General features: G+C 44.9%; 1 protein-coding gene across 16 annotated transcripts in view; it reads left to right on the forward strand.

Annotated features, from left to right (window-relative positions):
• SRCIN1 (SRC kinase signaling inhibitor 1) overlaps positions 1-23977 on the forward strand; it is a 259534-nt gene that overhangs the window by 150528 nt on the left and 85029 nt on the right. The window lies entirely within an intron of this gene.

Here is a 23977-nt window from a genome sequence, read left to right on the forward strand (position 1 = left end):
TGTTTCTATGAGCTGTTTCTCACATTAGCCTCCTCAAGCATGGAGGAGGGGGGCTCCAGGAAGTTTCTGCAGCATCTGGAAGTGTGAACTGGAATTTAAAACGGGGTGCATGGGTGTCCACAAGTGAGAAAAGGGGGAACGTTGCCCTTCCAGATTGGACATAATCTTCGCACCCTTTTTAAAAAGAGTAGGTTCCTAGCACCTAAGCTAAGAGGCAAAATATACAGGGGCTGGTCTCTCTCTCTCTCTCGGTGTGAAAATGTAGCCTGTTCTCTGTTTCAGTGTTTTCCTTTGCCTCCTGCCACCCTGGAAAAAAGCCTGACAATACCCAGAGTAGGGTGACCATGGGTCCTACATTACAAAGGCCCCAATTTTGTTGGAAGGAGTCCTCTGTTTGAAGGATTATCCAGTCCAAGACCAGTTTAAAGCTGAAGAACCATAAGAAGGGAGGCCAGCTGGCGCCTTGGAGTAGCCCCTCAATAATTACCACCTGAGCCTAGAATCGTAGAATTGTAGAGTTGGAAGGGACCACAAGGGTCATCTAGTCCAACCCCCTGCAATGCAGCTAAAGCATCAAAGACAGATGGCCATGCAACCCCTGCTTAAAAACCTCCAGCTTCCAAGTCCAATCCACTGTCAAACAGCCCTTACTGTCATAAAGGTCTTTCTGATGTTTAGTCGAAATCTCCTTTCTTGTAACTTGAAGCCATTGGTTTGAGTCCTGGGCCCTCCAGAGCAGGAGAAAACAAGCTTGCTCCCTCTTCCATGTGATAGCCCTTAAGATATTTGAAGGTGGCTATCATCTCTCCTCTAAGTCTCCTCTTTTCCAGGCTAAACATACCCACCTCCTTCAACTGTTCTTCATAAGGCCTGGTTTCCAGACCCTTGATCACCTTGGTTGCCCTCCTCTGCACACGTTCCAGCTTGTCAACATCCTTCTTAAATTGTGGAACCCAGAACTGGACACAGTATTCCAGGTGTGGTCTGACCAAGGTAGATTAGATTGGTACTATTACTTCTCTTGATCTGGACACTATGCTTCTGTTGATGCAGCCTAGAATAGCACTAGGTTTTTTTTGCTGCTGCATCACCCTGTTAACTCATGTTAAGCTTGCCATCCATAAAGACCCCTAGATCCTTTTCCACATGTATTGCCAGTAAGCCAGGTTTACCCCATCTTATATTTGTGCATCTGATTCTTCCTGTCTAAGCGCAGAATTCTCCCTGAGCAGGTCACAGCAGTTTAAAATTCAGTATTAAAAACAATTAAAATCAATTGCAGTCACAGGAATTGGGTGCACCCCAAACACACACATATCTTAGGTGTCAAAGGCCAGAGCAAAGACTGGGGTTTTTCCACATTCACCAAAAGCTAACTAGTGAAAGGGCCAGACATGCCTCTGTGGGGAAGATTGGGGACAGAGAGGTATTGTATCCCCATTTAAATTATATCATTTACCTCCACATTTGCATCTATAAATAGAAATTGGCACATGTGAATTCTGTGCAAATCTGTGTCTCCCCCCCCCTTTTTTTTTTTTGCAATTTGTAAGTGGCCACGCTTAAGTGGAAGGGTTGAAGAGAGGTCCCATGGAGATGGCGTATTTGCATATTTGTCTTCATGCTGCCATCAGGGCAGGACTTTAGGACAGAGGTCCATGCCCCCACTCTGCAGAATGAGCAGCAGGGCTGGCTTCTTATATTTTGAAGCAATGCATATTTCCATCCGGGGATGGGGGTGGGAGGCTGCACTAATAAGACCATTAAGTGCAGAATCTAAAATTACCTTACTGCATCACTGCTCTAGATTTTTTTTAAAAAGAAAACAGCCTTGGGAGGCTGCCAGATGAGAAGGGGAAGCTTAACCTTGTTCCCCCACCAGCCATATATATATTACACACACACACACACACACACACACACACACACACACCTGCCCCCAAATGCTGTCGTCCCCCCCCCCCACACACACACAAAAGGAAAAAGAAGCTTGGGGAAGGCAATAGGATTAGAAAAGAATGTTTCATAATAAATGAGTTAAGCACCTCTACCCATCCTTCTGTGAACCTCACAACATCTTGAGACAGTTTTTCACATCCTGCGCTGCCCAGACGACAAGACCCTCCTCTCAGCCTTGCTGATGTGGTCCAAAGGAAAGCAGAGCAATACGCTTGGCACCAGCTTGGCTGCAGGAGTTGCCAGAAGGAAGCGTACAAAGCCCCGTCCAACCGCCTTAGGGACTCCACTTCTTCTCTGTAAGATATCTCACGAGGCATCAGAGGTTTAGGCCTGGAGTTTTCCTTCATCCAGGTGGGCTCCCTTTCCAGGTGGACTAGCCGCATCTACTCCTCACTTCTTACAGCATGTGCAGAAGCTGCCTTCTTGACTGTTGAACCCACTATTGGTCTAATACGCCAGAGCCTGTTTTTGCATGTAGGGGAAGTCCCTAACTCAGCTAGGGTTAGAGACCCATCGGCTATCCTCACCTGGTTTAGCTGGCCAGTTGAGGCTGCTCCCAGGTATGGCTGCTGTTGCGTGCTGAGTTCTCCTAGGAGCCGCAGGTGAGAGTTGAGGGCAGGACCAATGGTGAACAAACTGTCCAGAAGGAGCATGACGTGTACCCAGCCAGAGGTACTACCCCTCTCCAAACACCCCATACACCTCCCCAAAAAAGCATTCAGCATTCCCACAAATCTGTAATTCTCAAGATTCTAAGGCATGGCAACCAATCACATTTCAAACCAGTTTAAAAAATCATAATTTATATGGCCACCATCAATATACAGTGTTCTACAAGGTTTTCAAAACAAAATGTCTGATCCCTTGATGCCTTCAATTTTGCAGTTTAAATGTTGGCAGCGGGGGTGAATGGCTGGGCAATAGGGGAATGCAGTGTGAGGAAATGCAGACATGGCCACTTAGGCTTCATTTCAGCAGAGGATGAAGATTAAATGCGCCGTTGCAATGTGCGGCACAGCCGCGTCCTTAATTTACGCCTAAGTTTTAACTGGCTCTGACAAAGTCATACAGACAGCCACGTCAGCTCAGCAGTTTCTGTCTTTCGTACAGCTAATTAGTCCCAATCAATACATCCAGGAAAAAAATTCAGGAACAATCTATGTGTAAGGTAAAAAATAATAATAGTTATGTGGTGCTTTAGCAAGATTGGTTTAGCAAGATTGGTTTAGGAGATTGGGCAGGAAACAATGAAGTAGGGAATGCCAGCATCTCCCAGGAGAGGTGTCAAGACCCAGTAGGGTGGGGGAGAATGATCAAAAGAGTTTAGGGATGATTCAAAATGCTCTCAAGCCTTCACTCCTTTAGTAGTTGTCTTGCAGGAAATCACTTTAAGATGCGAAATGTGGTTTGCCTCCAAGCGAGCTTTGCTCCCAGATTCCCCAGCCGCGGAAGGGGAAAAGAAGGGATCCTGCAACGCTGCTGTCAGCCTTAGATGGTTTCCTGCCTGAGGCTCAAAAAAGTCAAAATGATGCTGTGGTCTAGATTTCTTTTCAGCTTTTTTTTTTTTTAAAAAGCCTCACGTAAAGGCAATAAATAAACAAACAAAAATGGCAGCTCTTCTGAAATACGTTGCCTGAAGTAAGGCCAACCCTGTTTTGTACACCAGGAATTAATCTTTCCTTTTTGGTGGTTTGGCAAGAAGGGATAGGAATCGTGGCCAATATCTCCTTAGAATCGAAGAGGAGAACCATCAGCTCAGAGTAGCAGGAGTTATTTAAAAACTGTTGTTCTTTTTTAGGGCAGTGCAGAGAGTATAGCCAGGGCGGTGGACCCTACTCAGTTTGCGGGCTGAATGATAGGGGTGGAGATGCTCCTTTGGGTATATAGGGCTCCTTCAGGTAATCTGTAGTAAATACCTGCAAAAGACATATATACACATTCCAGCATGAGATGACCCCATAGACCATAGTGTGGGTGTGTGGGTGTGTGTGGGTGTGTTAGGGAATTATCATAAAGTATTTGCCACCTGTACTTCCAGAATTTGTGGGTGTGGGTGTGGTGTGTGTGGGTGTGTTAGGGAATTATCATAAAGTATTTGCCACCTGTACTTCCAGAATTTGTGGGTGTGGGTGTGGTGTGTGTGGGTGTGTTAGGGAATTATCATAAAGTATTTGCCACCTGTACTTCCAGAATTTGTGTGCCGAAAAGCCAGATTGTGTCCTTTCTGGTAGAAAAACAAAATCTGAACTCCATAAGCTGCCTTATACCAGGTCAGATGGGGGAATCAAATTTTGGAATGTTCCATCTCCAGACAAGAGATTCCCTGCACACAGAAAATTAGTACGTTCAGGAAAAGGGTTCCAGCCTAGTTTCTTCCTTAACAGGGTGGTGTGTGTGTGTGTGTGTGTGTGTGTGTGTGTGTGTGTGTGTGTGTTTTGAGGACCAGTACATGTGCCAGTCTCAAGTAGTGCCCCTCAGACACAGGTTTACTGCTTCAGTGAAAACATACCCAAAGTATAACACGAATCAATTTTGCATGATCTCAGTGTGATAATAGAGGAGTGAGTATTGGGGTGAACTGTGTCGTGCTTGGCATGCTCCTTTTTTTTGCTTTAGCCAAATAAAACTGCTTTGGTTTGGTAGAGGGTGAGCGAGTTGTCGGTATGAGAGATATAGCTCGACTCCCCAGGATTTCTTTGAGCGAAGTTCACGACACCTAAGCTGATTTACTCTGTGATTCTGACATTGCCTGTGTGCAAGTGTGGCTTCCAGACTTCGGGTTTAGAAGACTGAAGTTCAGGAAATTATGTTAGTTGCTGTGCTGATCCCATAGCATAGGAAATACCATGTAAGCCAAATACCTTTTATAAAATACCTGTATAATATGACGAGTGTGCAAGCTTTCAGGTTCCACAGAATTCTTACTTGTGCCAGATTTGAGAGTTCTCGAATAAAAAATAAAATGCATTTTAAAATGTGCATTTTGAGAGAAAATGCATCTAGAAACAGCCTATTTTGAGAGGAAATATCCTTAGTAATGTGCATTTTTTAAATAGAGAAAACACATTTGAAATACCTATGTGTTTAAATGCAAATTTTAGCATAGGGTTTTTGTTTAAAAAATAAAGCTGCTCATTCTGCCCATGCTATGCTTTAAATCACCACCTAACTCCACATTGTAGAGATCTTGCCTGACCTGATTTGGGTTGTGTGCCATAGCACATGTAGTTTCATATATCCCACCCCTCCCTGCTGTGCCACAGATATGTGCTTCTCTTTCCCAGCTTATTGCCTGACTGAGGCTCTGCCACACATCACACAGCTTAGCTGTCCACCCTCCCATCAGCACTGCAACAATTGTCAGAGGAATTTCTGGTCTCTTTGTCCCGTTGTAAATTCTATCATCGATCACCCACTCCTGCTTGGTACTCAGTGGTCCTTTGGTAACCTAGCAACTGCATCCCCAGCAACAGAAGAAGGGAAGATGATGCGGGACACTAGAACTAGTAATTGTCGATTCTTGTTTTAAGAAAATAACTTACCATTTCCTTTGCATGCTAAAATAGTTGAGAGCATTATTCTTGCTTGATTTGCTTTTGTGTGTGTGCACGCGCGCGCGCACACACACACACACACACACACACACACATTTCAGTTTCTGAATTACCAACAGATACTTTGGAAATCAGTGAAATCTCTGCCTGCAAACCTCACATTATGCTTTCAGACTTATTTTCAGAATCTTAAAAAGTTTACTTGTGAGCTGTAGCTTGTGAAAAGTGCTCTGTGTGTTCCTCAGAGGCACTGTCTTCTTTGTTGTTATACTACACATCTTAGCCCTGATATTAACAACAGGGTTGATGGCTGAGCCCTAGTGCAGGGATGGGGAACCTATACCCTCCCCCCCAGGTGTTGGTGGACTACAATTCCCATCATCCCTGACCACTGGATCATGCTGCCTGTGGCTGATCAGAGCCGGAATCCAACAACATCTGGAAGGTTACAGGCTCCCCACCTCTGATTTAGGGGAACCTCAAATCTAAAACCTGAGTGAAGCCAGACCTTGTTACTCCTTGATTCAGGGAATGCATTCTGTCCATGCCCAGAGGAACACTTCTATATTGAAATGTGGCTGCTGCTCATTTCAATTAGGGCTTCATAGGAGATTTTCCCAATGGATTTCATTCCATAGTGTGTACTAGGAAAGAAGATACCTTTTGGGTTTTCCACCTTAAGCACCAAACTGCTTCAGCTCTGAAGCCTTAGCAGGCCAAGGCCTCAGAGGAGACAGCAGCTTCTTCTTACCTTGTGTGGGTCTCTTTTGTTTGCGTTCCTCCAGAAGGCTGGGGAGTTTGCCGAACCGGCGCTGCAAGCATCAGAGATATTTGCTCTACCAAGTCAGGCAAATGTCAGGCAGGCTTAGTGCTGTAATCCTCTGCCAAAACGCAGCCAGCGCCCTGAAGGCCAGGCCTGCCAGCAGCTTTGAGAAACATCTGTGCTGCTGTTGCTTCTGTGGTTGCTGCTGTTGCGGAATTTGCCCTCTGAGTAGTTGAATGAAAGGTTGCGTTTTGCTAAGCCTGGCAACCAGGGCATAATTCAAGCCAAGCTTCATTACCGGAACTTTTTGATGCCTTGACTTAACTTGAAAACAGCCAATTGAAACAGTGCTTCTGAGCATGTGCAGGCTGTGTTTGTTCTCTGCTCTTCTGAACAACTACAGTACACCTGAGATTGTGAGCAAGAGCTTTCAGAGGTGTGTGTGTGTTTGTGAATGGTTTTGTAAAATACCTTCTTGGATAAGGGGAAAAGGTTAACCAAGCCATCTGAACCCTAATCTTGTCTGGGGTGCTGACTCTGTGGGCTCATTCAGATTTCCTTTAGTGCCATGTTTCTAAATACAGGCCTGCACCTTAAAACTCTGTGTCCAAGCAGGCTATCTTTGCCCTTCTCAGTGAAAACCCTGGCTCTTTACCACTGAATCGGAGCAAAAGGCAATCTGGGGTAAACCCAAATTGCCGTTTGTTCTGATTCAACCTTAAAGAGCAGGTTTTCCTGGGGAAAGTGGCGAGGCAAAAAATAAAATGCCCAGACACAGAGCTTTAATGCCTAGAAAGCACAGGGCAAGAGGCAAGTGTGGGAGAGTCCTGTCTCATCTCACTTCAACCTCTAAAAGCTGCTTCACACATGACACTTTCTCCACAAGTGTGTATGTGTGCATAGCTCATGGAAATGGTACCATCATGTGCAAAGACTACACATAAAATACGTCCATGCAGAGTCCTCACCCATATCTTATCAGGTAGGGGTTTTGCAAGATGTGCAAAAGACATACGTGTAATAATACTAATACCAATGCTAATAATTTTATTATTTATATGCCGCTCATCTGACTCGGTTGCCCCAGCCACTCTGGGCGGCAACCAACAAAATTATTAAAAACACAACACAACATCAACTATTTTTAAAAATTCCCTGAACAGGGCTTCCTTCAAAAAGTCAAATCGTTGTTTGACATCTGATGGGAGGGCGTTTCACAGGGTGGGCGCCACTGCCGAGAAGGCCCTCTGGCCTGGTTCCCTGCAGCTCCATGTTTCGCAGTGAGGGAACTGCCAGAAGGCCTTCTTCACACGATAGACTATGCAGGGCTGTGTGTGTGTGTGTGTGTGTCCTCCCCATAGCTATGTACACCTAGTACTGTACTTTTTATATGTAGAGAGAGCATAATAACAACCAATAGGCGCTGAATGTCTACCTGGCCCAGCGTTCTGCCTCCAATAGTAGGCCTGGGATGCTCACAAGCAGAGCCTCACAGAGACAGCCATGCCTTGCTGCTTGCCTCCAGCATCTGTTACTCCAAGCTGGGAGACACATCCTTCTGCCACCCCACCCAAGAGTTGCAGGTAGTTTGAAAGTGAGATCAGCAGGAGTGCAGGAATCTGCCCTACACTGATAGAGATTCAGACCCGGAAGCTTTCCCAGCTTTTATCGGGAGATGCTGGGGACAAATAATGTTTGTCGCTGAGCTGAGGCCCTCACCCCCGGTAAACGGGATGCTTTTGTTTTGGCTGTTAAAAACCCGAAACCCTGTTTAGCACAGGTGACAGTGGGACAAAGGAAATGTGTGAATAATACACAAAACCCATCATCAACCTTCAGCAACGGCTGTCTCTCTCTTCAGCTCAACGTATTCTGATTCTGAGCATGGAGGGTGTCATTTAGCTGCCTTGCTTCAAAGCCATTAGTAGACCCACTTCTCCGTGAACAGGTCTTTTCTTTATTTTTGAAGTCATCTAAGCTACCGGAGGCTTCCACTACCTCTTATGGCAACAAACCCTCAGTAACGCAGTGTGTGGAGGAGCACTTCCTTTTGTTAGCCTGAATCTTTTGTCCCTTTTTTTTTTTTTAACTGGGTGACCCTGACTCTTAGTATTGTGAGAGAGGGAAACATCCGTCTTTATTCACTCAGCATCCTGCGCAAAGCGAAGCCTTTATTCATTACCCTTTGATGTGTAAAGGCATGTGTTTTGGGGCAGTTGAGTGTTTCCCACAGGTAAAGGCTGCTTCAGGCCTTCAAAAGGATGTGTGAGGGACAGGCCCCAAAAGTGGGTAAGGGGTGTGGGCACACAGATCCTGCCTCTATAACATCCCCACCAGTGCCGGATTTACGTATAAGCTAAACAAGCTATAGCTTAGGGCTCAACTCTCTCCCCACAAAAAAATCAAAGAAAAAAACACACGTGGATGTACGTTTCCAAAATATAAGATAAAAAACAAATAAAATAAAACCTACATACAGCAACAGTGTTTTGTGTTGTGTAGGCTCCTATGATGTAAATAATGGGCCCTGCCTGCTAGCCTGCTCCCTAAAATATCACTGGTTTGCTCATTTCTATATATAGGGTGCCTACATTCTGCTGTGGTCTAAACCACTGAGCCTCTCGGGCTTGCCAGTCAAAAGGTTGGCGGTTTAAATCCCCACAACGGGGTAAGCTCCCGTTGCTCGCTCCCTGCTCCTGCCAACCTAGCAGTTCGAAAGCACGTCAAAGTGCAAGTAGATAAATAGGTACCACTCCAGAAGTTTGCCAGAAGTGGCTTAGTCATGCTGGCCACATGACCCGGGAGCTGTACGCTGGCTCCCTCAGCCAATAAAGCGAGATGAGCGCCGCAACCCCAGAGTCGGTCACAACTGGACCTAACGGTCAGGGGTCCCATTCTGCATGGACTGGTTGCGTATCAACATGTGCAATGGCTTTAGATACCTATTAGGTCCATAAATTACCATATAGCATAAATTCAACACAAAAAACAGCTACAATTTGTTGTTGACAAAGGACAGCTGGACATATAAAGGGTCCCATTGCCTTCTGTAGCTTAGGGCCTCATCAAACCTAAATCCTGCCCTCATCCGCACACATGCCAACTTTGCCCACTTCCTCTCCTGATGTCCATGCATTTAGCCCAAAGTTGTGCAGGGGGATTGTCGTCGTCTTTTCAGCTGAACTTGATTCATAAAACCAGAGAATCGTCGAGTTGGAAGTGGTGCCCAAGCGTCATCGAGTCCAACCCCCTTGCAATGCAAGGATCTCAGCTAAAGCATACATGACAGATGGCCTTCCAAACTCTGCTTTAAAACCTCCAATAAAGGAAAAGTCCTAACCTCCAGAAGGAGTCTGTAATCTCTGTCCATCAGGAGGCCAGATTGCACAGGGTTCCTGGTCGTAGGGAGGATTCTTAACTGTGGTGAGCTACACACTTAACCCTAGCATATGCATTTTTGTACACAATTCTTGACTGAAGAACTGCATTTCAAAATTGGGAAAAGTGCAAATTTCAAAAGATGTATTTACACATTGCTTTGGAAAGTGTGGATCAAGGTGGTGTTATAAGAATTTTAAGGTTACATATATATATATATATATATATATATATATATATATATATATATATATATATAGTAAAGGTACCCCTGCCCGTACGGGCCAGTCTTGCCAGACTCTAGGGTTGTGCGCCCATCTCACTTAAGAGGCCGGGGGCCAGCGCTGTCCGGAGACACTTTCGGGTCATGTGGCGAGCGTGACGAAGCTGCTCTGGCGAGCCGGCACCAACGCAGCACACGGAAACGCCGTTTACCTTCCCGCTAGAAAGCGGTACCTATTTATCTACTTGCACTTTGGGGTTCTTTCGAACTGCTAGGTGGGCAGGGGCTGGGACCGAAAGATGGGAGCTCACCCCGCAGCGGGGATTCGAACCGCCGACCATGCGATCGGCAAGTCCTAGGCGCTGAGGTTTTACCCACAGCGCCACCCGCGTCACCTGTAATACATGTTCATAACTGTATATATAAACCACATGTCTGAAACCCCCACATAAAAGGTCCTGAACAAATTGACCTCAAATATTTCTCTGCAAGGTCAAAGTGGGAAACCTCCCCATTGTCTCTTTCCTCACAAATCCTGTCTTAAGGGCACATTCAAGATATGAACAGGGTGTGAGCCTGTGACCTGTGACCTAGATTCAGGAATTAAGTAGTTATAACAACAAAAGAGTGGCCAAAACCCATATAATGCAAGCAGGTAACTTGCCAGACAGGAAATAAACAACACACTCAGATTTCTGTTGTAGACCGCCTTTTCTGTGATGTAGGTATGATGTATCTGGGGGGTGGTCTTGGACTCCAGGGTGGGCAATTTAAAATGTCTATATAAGGGCTTGCGCGCATGGCTCGGGGTCCTCCTCCTCTCTCCTGCATGTGGGGGAGCACCCTGTTGCAACAGTTAATAAAGATCAGGCTTACTAGCTGCTTTGCTAGTATTCTCTGGTTGGTCTCTGTTATTTTCTCCTACCGACAGAGAACCTACAAAAGGACTCTATATGGGCTCTTGGGTACCCCATAAGGGAAGAGGAGCAGGTTTTTTCACTTTTCTCAGTGGATAAATATCAATGAATTGTTTTTAAAATAAAAAAATGGATTTCTTTAATTTAAATCTGATTTTTAAAATAAAATGCTTTTGGAGGAAAAATCTTCCTAAAGATAGTTTTCTGTTTAAGTTACATTATAGTCCAAAGGGTATTCATCAGGAAATAAGGATTTGTTTTAAGTTTTTCATGTGTGCTAAAACTCAGTCTAAGTTTGTTTTTTTAATTAAATCGCTTAACCACATCAGTTAACAAACATGGATACATATGCTATAATGTTATTGTTTTAGTTAAATAAATTGTTTAAATTGTTTTTAAGGAAATGGTTATTTTCCTCCTTCCAATAAAGTACAGCAGAAAAGTTGTCCAAATATAAACAATAATTTCATAATTACCTATCTTTGTACTTCTAATAGTATAACCAAATCAGTAATTTTTGATATAACTGTAAGAACTACTCTGAAAATTTATTATTCCAAAAATGAAACCTTCATCTGGTTGTAAATATTAAGATTATACCAGCAAGAATGAGTCTTTCTGTAAAAAAAAGAGAGAGAGAGAGAGAGAGAGATTTAAATCAAGTCTTACTGACTAGTGATTTAATTCTAGTCTTACTGCCTAGTGATTTAAATCATGATTTAAATCTATTTGATATGTCAAATCCACCCTGGTGCGAATTAATTAGAACTGCACTGCCCTGAAATGCAAACGGAATTGAATTTATCCCATCCCTAGCTAAAGGTGCTGTGTTGGATCTTTTATTGTTTGGCATGCTTAAAATGGTGCACTCCAGGTGTTTTTGCTAGACTCCAACTCCCATCATTCCTGACCAACGGCCATGCTGGGGATGATGGGGACTAGAGTTCAACATGTCTCAGTTTTACATTGTTGTATTGGGCTTGCAATGATGGACTGATCAAGCCTTTTTAGACTGTTGCTTTAGTTTTGTTTTGTTTTTCATCCTTGAAGTGTTGGTGTCACCTGTATTTTCACATTTTCACATTGTGCACAGGCCGCCTTTGGCAAGAGAGCTTTGGATCTGAAAGGCGGTGGGAAAATGCTGGCAATAGATAATAAATAAAACCAGTGGCGTAGCGTGGGGGGTGCAGGGGGGGCCGGCCGCACCGGGCACAACATCTGGGGTTAGGGCAAATCCACAGGTTAGGGGGCGCAAATCCACGGGTTAGGGAGCGCAAATTACTTGCCTTGCCCCGGGTGCTGACAACCCACGCTACGCCACTGAATAAAACCTTAATCAAAATAGGTCTGTGCAGCTCCTAGCACATGGCAGCTGATTTAATCAGCAGAAGTAGCTGAGGCCCTTGCTCTGGGTGGAAAATTTAAGAAGGCCTTTTGCTCATCGCCTTCTCTTGCATTCCGTGGGTGGGTTGCATCCAGACACACACCCTTCTCTTAAACCCACCCACCCTGCTTTTCACCCCACACGCATTAGCCAAGGGGGTACATCTTCCCCACTAATCCGATTTTAACAGTAATCTTGTTAATGCTGAGATCGGGATTAATTCTAGGTTAATCGGGATAATCCTGACAAAATGGTGAGCGTTGTAAGCATACGACAGATTAATTGTTACCCTAAGCGACACGCGGGTTTAAAAGAATACTGAAATTCATCAGGGAGGCCTAAGACGGGTGAGAAAGGGAATGAGGCCAGGAGTTAGAGGTCAAGGACAGGACGAGGCAGCGATTTTATTTCTGCTGGACCAGAATCATACCATATACCAGAGCCTGTCAAGGGTAGAAGTCTTCCTGAATTAAAACTAGCATCCATCTGCTTCTCTAAGCATGACTGCTTGTAGTAGTAGTAGGCAGGATTAAACATTTGCCTTCATTTGCAGCATGTGGTTTGGCCTATTTACTCGAGACACCTGAAATTCTAATGGTCTGCGATTGTATCAGCTGATCTATGGAGGTACTCTGGAAGGTCCAACTCAGGGTCATTGCTCAAGTCAGCTCTACTGCTAGAGATGGGAATGGCAATGCTCTCTCACACCAATTCACATGGCGCTTGGATTCTTTGGGAGACTTCCCCCTGGGTGAGCACCACTGAAACAAGAAGGAACAGGGGAAGGTCATTCCCAGCCTTCGGATGTTTCTGCCTCCCATTCTGCTATCTATCAGAGCAGTAAAAATCTGCTACCTGAAGCAGTCACTTCACCTTGACTCATGGTAGAGCATTCCCCTATTGACACCCAGAAAGGATTTTTAGGCCTTGGAACCAATGAGAGTCCAACATCCCCTGCTCCAAAATTTGAAGCAGACAGTGTTCATGGCTTAACCATTAGGCACCGTAGGTTCAGTGTCTACAAAACTCCCAAGGGCCTACAAAAATGGGCCTATTGCTACTACTAATACAGTGGTACCTTGGGTTAAGTACTTAATTCATTCCGGAGGTCCGTTCTTAACCTGAAACTGTTCTTAACCTGAGGCACCACTTTAGCTATTGGGGGTCTCCCGCTGCTGCCACGCGACCGGAGCACGATTTCTGTTCTCATTCTGAAGCAAAGTTCTTAACCCGAGGTAATATTTCTGGGTTAGCGGAGTCTGTAACCTGAAGCATATGTAACCTGAAGAGTATGTAACCCGAGGTACCACTGTAAAATCAAAGCAAATTATTACGGTATTTGATTTAGCGGCTTACCCAAATCTTTACTCACCAACATGCAGGTATAATATGCCTTAAGTATATGCAAATCAAACTTTCACATTGCAGCAGTTTTTGTTAGCAAAACAACAAATTAGATATTCAGATTTCATTTTTATTTACTTATTTTGCAGAGCACATTATCAGCTGAGAGTAGCGCAGGAGAAGATAGTCACGCAACATTATTCTCGTGTGCCTAGATCTATGACTATGGGGCCTATAAAATGTAAATACTTATCTTCAGATCTGTCAGAGTGTGTATGTGTGGGAATTATAACCTGGGATGTTTAGAACGTCCACTTGGAGATGCATTGGCTTTCCCATCATCACACACTTAGTCACCAAGATGAAGCCGATATGATGGCTGCACATTAGGTTCTCGTTTGGAATCAGATTGATCTCCCTTGAGCTCCTAAGCCGCATCCAGCAGTGTGTCTCTGGCAGCATTTCCAGCCTCTGCCTTTGTCAAGCAATCAGCCCCACGCTGGCCGTCCCTGCCTCTGCTCCCAGTTCCAGACTTAGGTCATTTCCAGGTGACCTGCTATTATTGAGCTTCCGTCCTGATTTGTTTGCACAAAGTCTGCGCGGAGGTTAGATGACCTCAGCTATTTATTGAGCATCCATTCTGATTTGTTTTGCTTTGATTTCTACAACGTTGCACCAAGGAGGTGTTACCCCATGTCTCCCTGTCCTTATCACAAACAATAAATAAGCAACAAACAAACCAATCCAGTTTGGGTGGGGAAATGGGTTCGATGCAGAAGGGAGTCAACTTCAATTGTTCATCCTGAATGTGAAAATACCTGAAAATAGGGACATTGCATGCCAATGTTCCCTTTGCATTCACCCCCCCCCCCTCACACTCCTACCAAAGATCCACTACATGTGCCCTATGGTAGGAAACATAAACGTTTGGATTTAATCTGGAAAAAGAGATGACAATATTCACATTTCCCATAGTTATCTGCAAAGGAGGTGGGCTCTTCTACATTAGCCATTTATTGTGCAATGGGGTACATCAGGGTTGCGTTTTGTCCCTTGTGGTTTTTGACATTTGCTTGGAACTGCTGGGAGATGTGATCTTCAGGCTTGGGCTAGGTTGCCATCTTAGCTTGTGCATGACACACAGCTCTTCCTCTCTTTCCCGTTTACTAATCCTAGCGAGGCGCTGGAAACCCTGAGCAGGTGTCTGGAGGCGGTTTTGGAATGGACAAGGGCAAACAAATGGCAGCTTAATAATAATAATAATAATAATAATAATAATAATAATAATAATAAATTTATTTAATCTAGAAAAGATGTAGGTACTCTGGGTTAGGAAGTCGACTGATCTGGATGGAGGTTTGCAACCAGTTTTGGATGGGGCTGCACTCCCCCTCAAGGCTGCGGCTTTGGGATTTTCCCAGGCTCAGCACATGTCTATGGAGAAGGAGCAGATGCCATTGGTGGCTGGGAATGCTTTTTACCAGCTTAGGCTGGTTCACCAGCTGTGACCCTGTCTAGAGAAAGCAGAGCTTGCCTCAGTTTACACCCACGTGCCTTGCTTACATCTAGACGAGGCTGTTATTGCATTCTGCTCTGCGTGGGACTGAAGATGGTTCTGAAACTGCAACGGGTATGCAATCCATCTGGTCAGCATTCGGAATGCATAGCACAGACCAATAGGATGCCCTCCAGATGTCGTATGTGAAGCAGCAGCCATAAGTTGCTTCAGATGTCTTGTAGAGACTTAGCTTTTCACGCAGGCTTTCCCTGACCCATAAGACTGGGACCTGTTTTAAACCTTTGAATCTTCTGAGTTTCTGTTTTATATGCTTTCATGTGTTTGCGTTTCTTCCGTACTCTTCAACTGTCCCGATTTGAGCGGGACATCCCGGAATTGCAGAAGCCACCCCGGTTTCTGATTGAACTCTGAGATATTCTGTTGGTTCTCGCTAGAGCGCAGCCCTGAAAGACACACGTCCCAATTTTCCTCTGTGGAATGTTAGAGGGTATGGGTTTTTTCTGTTTTGCTGGCTTGAGGTTGTGTTTATGTTTTAATGCTTTCATGATGCATTGGTTGTTTTTTAGACTGCAGAGATTTTTTTAATATAAAATAAGCAATACATAAATGCTTTTAACTAACTAAATAAGATCAAATATTGTGGACTACATCTCCCATCAACCCCAGCCAGCTCCCATCAGCCCCATGGCACCATGTTAGCTAACCCTGACACTAACACCCAGTTTTGCATGTGTTCATTCATAAGTCCACCCTGCCTTATTAATCTGCCATTGGCTTTGGAAAATCTGCACAAAATTCACACTTAAATACATCATTTGTATGCATCAAATGTATGCATTTCTAAATGTATCCTAACATGCATTGTTATCACATATTGGTGTGTTATTTTGAGCCAAGAACTGCACTGGAGACTTGGGAGAAGTGTGAAATTTGAAGGATAATTATGTTCTGATCCTCACTTAAGTCCAGGAGATGTGGATTAAGCCAGTTCCCACTGGAATTCATTTCCCACGGGAACTGAATTCTTCAAGTGCTCCTTGTGGGTAGTGATTCGGCAATCTTTCTTGGAGACATTTCCACCGTCAGTGATCCTTCTTACTGAGAAAGCTTTGATTGGCTTCTAAGAACCCCCCAGTGTTCCCCAGAACAACATTTGAAAATCACTGTCCTGTACCTTAAGAACTAGAAACATATTTTTGTTTTGAAAGGATTACATCTTTAACTTTTGTCCACACTGCTTCTTTCAATAAGCTTATTTAGAAAGGGGAGAGGAGATGCATCCAACTTCAGCTGCCAGGGCAGGGCTTTGAGGCGGAGGTCCAGAGTCCTGCTCAGCAGAAAGAACAGGAGGGATCCCAAATGCAGCATGGCCAGCTCACCACATTTGGAAGTAAGCGAAGCAATGCATATCACCGTCTAAAAAGGGCTCCTTCATAAGTTCATTAAGTCCTGAGCTTAAAACTATGTAACTGGAGTCTGTTTCTCTATGCAACTAAGGGGCAGCCTGAATGGAATATGGCCAGAAATGGAGGGGGGAGCAGTGGCAGATTAAAATGATGCAATATGCTGAATTGGTGAGCCTAACCAACAGAATAAGAGATCCAGAGGAAAGGCTATATAAGGAAGATTGTAGAATATTGGAAGAATCATTGTCAACAGGTTAAAATGCTAGCAGGATTACTGTGGTGGGACTGTAAGATTATTAAAAATTTTGGGGAAATGATATACAATCAACTAAAAAAAGTGTTTAAATTTTTTTGTTAAAAAACCAGAAGCTTTTTTGTTAGGTATTTTAGGACAAGAGTTGTCGTAAGAAAAAAAGACATTATTCATGTATCTTACAACAGTGGCAAGAATCTTAATAGCTCAAACTTGGAAGACCGGTGAAGTACCATCAAAAGCACAATGGCAAGAAAAGTTGATGAACTATGCAGAGTTAGCAAAGTTAACGGACAAACTACGTGAAAAGGACAATAGTGACTTTGAAAAAGAATGGGAACTCTTTACAATATATTTGCAGAAATAACACAAAGAAATGGTCCAACTGGCAGGATTTAAATAAACATTTACAATTTTATTTACAGAGACCAAGAAACATAACAATGTGATAACATAATATTGTATATAAACAGCAGAATTTATCAGAAATGGTAGTTGAGGGAAGTCAATGGGGGGAATTGGAAAATGTATGTTTAACAATGATATTGGATATTTGTTTTGAGAAAATTAATAAAAAATGTTTTTTTAAAAAAAAGTTAGCAGGATTAAATTCAGCAGTAAAAATTGCTTTGAGATAAAACGAGAAAGGAAAAACACGGAGTAATTAGAATAGGCAGCAGCGAGGGGTAATCGGCAGGAACCATTGAAGCAGGAGGAAGGGAAGTCGATTTTTTAAAAATGTTTTGCTTTGTGTATGTGATTATGAAAAATTATAAATAAAATTAATTAAATCAGACTCCACCATTGGATGCACCAGAACCTTTACCTTCTGATGAGAGCATGCAGAGCAGAACTTTCAGATCTTTTCTGCGCCAGGGCTAGACACATTCACACACCTGAAGCAAGGTGTGAACCCCCACCCCACCCCACTGTGGTCCTGAGCATGTTTATATCTTTAATGTAGGTAGAGAGGGAAGGGCTAGAGGCAGACTAATAGTGCCCACCTGCTGGAATCTGACAGCTTGTTGTGACTAATGCGGGGTAAGAGGAAATGTGAGCCGGTGGCACAGCTTTCCGCAGCTCTGGAAGAGGAAAGGAGCACATCCCCTCTAGAGGCGGAGTCGGCTGCCACAGAGCAAGCTGTGCCTTTGGCACAAAGCAGCCGCGCAGGCCTGGCAGCTGCAGGATATTGTGGCACCGAGGAGACTGTCACCTGCAACAAGCAGAGAGTGAGTCTGAGTGGCTCATTTCCAGGTGTGTCCTGATGTCACCATTTGAATAGCGCAAGGGAGCTCGGCACATCTGCCGCTCTGCACTTGCTGCCTGGCGATGGGGTTTCCAAGGCAACAGGGCAAATCCCAGACCAGAGCGTTCCATGCGACACCTCACTGTCGGGATGAGGATAGGCTGTGTGCAGGAACTCACTGGTGTCTGTAGTTGCATGTACAACCCTGTTTAGGCACATAATCCATTAGCCATAATCCATATCTATGCTGTATCTAGCCTGTCATTTCTTGTGAAATGCTGTGTTTTGGTACACCCCCCCCCACACCCCAACCAGCTTCGGCCCAAATTGAGAAAACAAGCAACCTATCTGCGTTTTAAGCTGGCGATGTGTACACCTAAATAATAAAAAATAAAGAAATTGTCCAGTAGCACCTTAGAGACCAACCAAGTTTGTTCTGGGTATAAGCTTTTGTGTGCATGTGCACTTCTTCAGATGTGTACACAGCCTGTGATGCATTTGCAAAAAGAGACTGGCTTTTCCAGCATCTTAAATGCTTAGGAGCATTTGTTCTGTTGTGCAACGAATCTGCTTCTCCCCCCAAAATCAGACTTCTTATGGTAAGGAGAGTGTCAGGGAAATAAATGCACAGTGAAAAGTGTGGGTCAACCATTGCTTAAGGCAAGGTTTTCTTAAGTTCCCCGCAGACAAATCAGGAGGAATGATCAATACGTGGAAGGGACCTAGGTGGGCCATTGGTGTGATCAAGTAGGGCTGGTATATTCTTACGTGTTTGCTACAGGTTTTCTTCCTGCATGCCTAATAGCTTGATGTGAGTTTGGGGATCGTTGTCCTGCTTGTGTGTGCGTATATCTGGAACAGAGTTGGGATGTAGCTGGCAAGGAAGGTAGGACTCTTTGTTACATGGCTTGTAAGAAGGAGTCAGGTGTGTGTGTGTGTGTGTGTGTGTGTGTGTGTGTGTGTGTGTGTGTGTGTGTGTGTGTATCCCCAGAGGTGCACTGTTTGCTCTGGAGAACCAATTCTCCTTTGTGGACTCGCGTTCTCTAGTGGTGTGCTCCTTCGTACTCAACATGTAAATAAAAGGCATCATAACTACATCCCCATCCCACAGGACACTAAATCCTGTAGCTTTCCTCCACCTCAGACTTCCCACTGTTGGGGGAATTGGGGGATACATAACAGAATTTCCCCAGAGCTGGCAGTTATGCTTCAGAAAGCTGGGCAGATGCATACTTCATCTGCCATGGAAACCTCACGACAGCCTAGAAGCTGAAGGTACATCCTGGATTACGGGGGCAACCCATTCCACTTGGAGAAGTATGGAATGATCAGAAGGCTTTTGGCATTTCCCAACTGCTTTCCAGCTGCTAAACTTCTTTTCTTTTCTTTTCTTTTCTTTTTTCGCTTCTGCTGCTTCTTTTTAACGCTGTGCTTTTCTTTGCATTTGCCGCATCAGATGCCTTCAAAGAAAGCAGTTGCCCAATGATTCACCAGGGAAAGGATTTTCTGCTTTTATAGATTTCACACTGTGTAGATCGTGATGCCTCTTCCCACACACCCTCCCTAACATGATGAAATCTGATAGGCTTCTGGGGCTGCCCAGCCTGGCTTCTGATGGATGGAGCTGTGTTGCAAAATAGCACGAGACTGCGCAGTTAAGGTGTTGGTATGAAAACATCAATTCTACATGGAACGATGATTTGGGGTGCGGGTTAAAACCTTTGCTGACCACAAATCAGCATCCCTTTTTTCAGCCCTAATGGCATATCTTCCTTCCAAGACAGGGGAAGATGGAGGGAGCTATGTTCGTTTGCAAATGCTCAAGGGGAATCTGGAATTAAAGAACTACAGCAGTCAGCCCTGAGTTGTGCTAATCTGAACCAACAAGGGATTTAACTTGGGGCCACATGGCTGGATGTTCAGCCTCCTGTATATGAAGCATAATCTCTATGAGTATGAATCCAGTTTGAAACGGGTCGATGGAACAGCCTCCCATCGGCTCTGGGAAGGATATTGCACTGAACTGTTACCTCAATATGTGCTTCAGGCATTAAGCCTGGATTAGTAAACATTGTTGTGTCTGAAGCTACTGGATTTGATACCCCCCCCCCCCAATCTCTTTGTATTATCCTGGAGGTTTGCAACTATTTCCTTTTGCCTTGCCATCATTTAGAACAGGGCTGTGTGTGTGTAATAATGGATATTATCTTCTGCTTTTGCCTAGACTTGGATTAGTGATTGTATATAGAGTTTTGATGTACCTTCCCAGTTATGATATATCAAACACATTCTGATGGTCTGTTGTTAGGACGTTGTCCTTCTGTTGGAAAGATCCCCATTTGGGTTTCTTTCACTCATATATTTTCATAAGGACACTGAGGAAGGGGAAGAGGATCCCAGCGAGGGGTGTGGCCATGGTTGGTGCACACCGGGACAAGTTGAAAATGGGGAAGGGAGGGTTAGGGTACTTAGGAGGTACTCAAGGCACATCAGAGGATGTTGAGGGGGTAGTAAACAGTTCACAGGATCCAGGGGCAGGAGACAACCTCACCAGAAGCAGAGGTGCCCCTGTCTCCATGGATACTGTGGGCTCTGAGGCGTCAGTGCACTCCAGGAGATTAAGGCAGGCAAGGGAACCCAGCCCAGCTCACTAGTAGATCAGGTGGAGAACATGGGACCCGTTAGCTCTGGGAGGAAGTTGTGGTCACTCGGTTGGTTTAGGCTCAGGGCAGGGCAGGATCACATGCTTTGTCATGTGGAGAGGCACAGCTGCTCAGCTGAAGCAAGCTCAGGTGCATCAGTCAAGGATAAGGGGGAAGCAAGGCAGAGACTCTATGTCTGCTCAACTTTCTCTGTTGATGGGCCATGGCCTGGCTGCTCTGGGAACTCCATTGGACTGTGACTTCAGGACTGACCCAAGGTGTTCCAACTCTGGATCTTCTGCAGAGGAGGGAACCTGACCTTACAGTTTGACTTCAGACCTTGCATGTTGTATTGGACCTGGACCACTATTTGACCATTTGTACTGTCAGACTACTCTCTGGTGTTGCTTTTGGGACTCTGAATGCGTAAGTAGCAGGACTTACCTCCGGGTACACAGAGATTCAGGACATTTTTAATGCAGATTTTACATTAGAGTGTGTGTGTGTGTGTGTGTGTGTGTGTGTGTGTGTGTGTGTACACACACACACACACACACACACACACACACACAGTGGTACCTTGGGTTAAGTACTTAATTCGTTCTGGAGGTCCGTTCTTAACCTGAAACTGTTCTTAACCTGAAGCACCACTTTAGCTAATGGGGCCTTCTGCTGCCGCCGTGCTGCTGGAGCCCGATTTCTGTTCTCATCCTGAAGCAAAGTTCTTAACCCGAGGTACTATTTCTGGGTTAGCGGAGTCTGTAACCTGAAGTGTATGTAACCTGAAGCATATGTAACTCGAGGTACCACTATATATATATATTTGCACTCATTACTTGGCTGGAGAACCATGTTGCGAAATCCAGAGACGTGTGAATGTTGAGGCATGGCTGTGCTTCTGTTCACATATTGTTTCACAAATTGTGGATTAGGTATAAAGGTAAAGGTAAAGGGACCCTTGACCATTAGGTCCAGTCGTGGCCGACTCTGGGGTTGCGGCTCTCATTTCGCTTTATTGGCTGAGGGAGCTGGTGTACAGCTTCCGGGCCATGTGGCCAGCTTGACTAAGCTGCTTCTGGCAAAGCAGAGCAGCACACGGAAACACCGTTTACCTTCCCGACTGTGTGGTACCTATTTATCTACTTGCACTTTGATGTGCTTTTGAACTGCTGGGTTGGCAGGAGCAGAGACCGAGCAACAGAAGCTCACCCCGTCACGGGGATTCGAACTGCCGACCTTCTGATCAGCAAGCCCTAGGCTCTGTGGTTTAACCCACAGCGCCACCCGCGTCCTTGTGGATTAGGTATATTTGCCCTTAAATGCAAGCTGTTTTGAATTTCTACAATCCACCCCCCCATCCCTCTGTACTTGTAAGGATACCTCAGGTTTTATTTATTGATCAATCCAAATCTGAAAAGTTTCCTTATGCATCAGAAGATTCTTCTGGCTCTCTGGAAAACTCCTACAGCCACGGCCCCTTGCAGCCCCTTATACCCTCCCCATTAGCAGCTGAAAAGTTGGGAGCAAACTTTGCTGCCATTTGGTGACCACTTAGAGGCTGCCTTTAAAGGAGGATTATGCTGGATTAATCCAGATCAGTGTTCCAGCATCAAGGTTTTAATTCATTTGCCAAATGATCGCTCAATCTAGCTATGTCTGGCTGTGCCACTAGCTTCCCTCAAAGCCTCTATGCCTTCCCTCATCTCTGCCCACAGAACTTTGTGGCCCCGGGGGCGATACATGGAGTTATCCCACCAGCAAAATTCCCTGGTAGTCATCCGGTGGGAACTGCACAGATTGACTTCTTGGCATCTTCTTCAAAGGGATGCTCTCCAGCCACACGGGAGATGGTTTCCCTGCCAGCCCTCCGGCTGCCTTGAACGCATTCCAGGCTGTTATCTTAGCAAAATGTGACGGAACTGGCTGTGAAGGAGGGATGACCAGGGATCCCACGGCAGCTGCTGGACATTGTTCAGCGACTGGGTGTCACTTGGTGGTGGCTTTGCTGAAGAACTGTGTCTGCTGAGAGATGCCAAGGAGCCCCAGCTTGTGAAAGTCACCCTTTGGGACAGGAGAAAAGAAGCTGTGCACCCTTCAGATGCAGGGTCAGAGAAGTGTTGCCGTCATGGGGTGGGTGAGATGGGGGCTTTGCTACTGACGTCTTGTTTTGTTTTGGGGGTTCTTGGGTTGGCTCTTGAGCTTTCAGTGGTGATTCATTGGGGCTGTGATTACCGCTACTAACATGCCTTTGCTTGGGACGCTTAAAAGATTTGCAGGTACCCAACATAACATTTCAGTTTTCATTTTACTTTCGGATTGTGTATTATAGTGATCGGGATGGGATGGCGAAACCAGAGTTCGTGGCAAAACCTTAGTGACCAGATTCAGCGCAAGTGGAAAGACAATTTCTTTGTCTTTATTTGGGTGGCTCAATGTTCAGAGCTGTGAACACAAAAGTTTGAGTTCTGCAGTTTGGGGCAGGGATGCAGGGAAGAACACGAATCTGAGCCGCATAATTGGTATCTCTGTTCAGTGCAAATTCAAAGTTTGTATCCAGTGTTTTGTTTATTGGTTGGTCCAGATGTATTGCTTTGGCATTTCCAAAGTTGTCACTCATTGGTTTTGTTTGTTTGTTTGCAATTGGGGGGCATGGGGTATTTTTTGGGGTGTGGGTTGATTGTTTGACCCATGTTTTGGCTTTGCTGAGGAGGTGCTTGATATTTTTCTATATACAGTAGTGGAGAGCTGTGTGCTGGAGTGGCTCGAAAGCACTATAGCAGTAAAGGAAAATTGGATAGGGATATGTTAAACAAATAGTGGAAGACATGTCTTTGGCATGTTTCCATGACTATAGAACTTCTGTTTTATGTGTGTGGAGGTGGGGGTTTGAAAATGAGAGGGGAAACTGGACAGAGATGAGAGGAAGGGGTTGTAGTGGGTGGGTGATTTTGGTGGTAAAGTGCTTGAAGCCATTCAATAATTCTGGGCTTTTGCTCAGGGAAGCGTGATCTTCCCTTCCAGGGGGACAGTATTTCTTCCAAGCTAGAGCCTGTGGCTGTTCTGCAGATCAGGAGACAAGAGCAAATTAACACTTGGCTTGGAATATCTACCTCTACCAGAAAAAAAGGCATCAAACCATTCCCCCCCCCCCTCTCTCCGTGCAAGTTCCCTTGATTTGTCAGCAGCTGCTGCATCAGTTTACATACCTCTAGGGATGTGGACTGATTTGAATGTGCATTTATGACAACGGGTGGAATTCTTAGATCACTACTGAGTGCAATCCAAAAGCATCAGTTGATTTGACGGCTGCTTGATTTCATTGACTGTGTGGTATATCTGGCTTTTAGCAAGTGGTCATGGCTGCTTCCAGACTGGCTGCGTTGCAGGTA

Source organism: Podarcis muralis, chromosome 13 (genome assembly GCF_964188315.1).
Source record: "Podarcis muralis chromosome 13, rPodMur119.hap1.1, whole genome shotgun sequence".
Taxonomy (NCBI): domain Eukaryota; kingdom Metazoa; phylum Chordata; class Lepidosauria; order Squamata; family Lacertidae; genus Podarcis; species Podarcis muralis.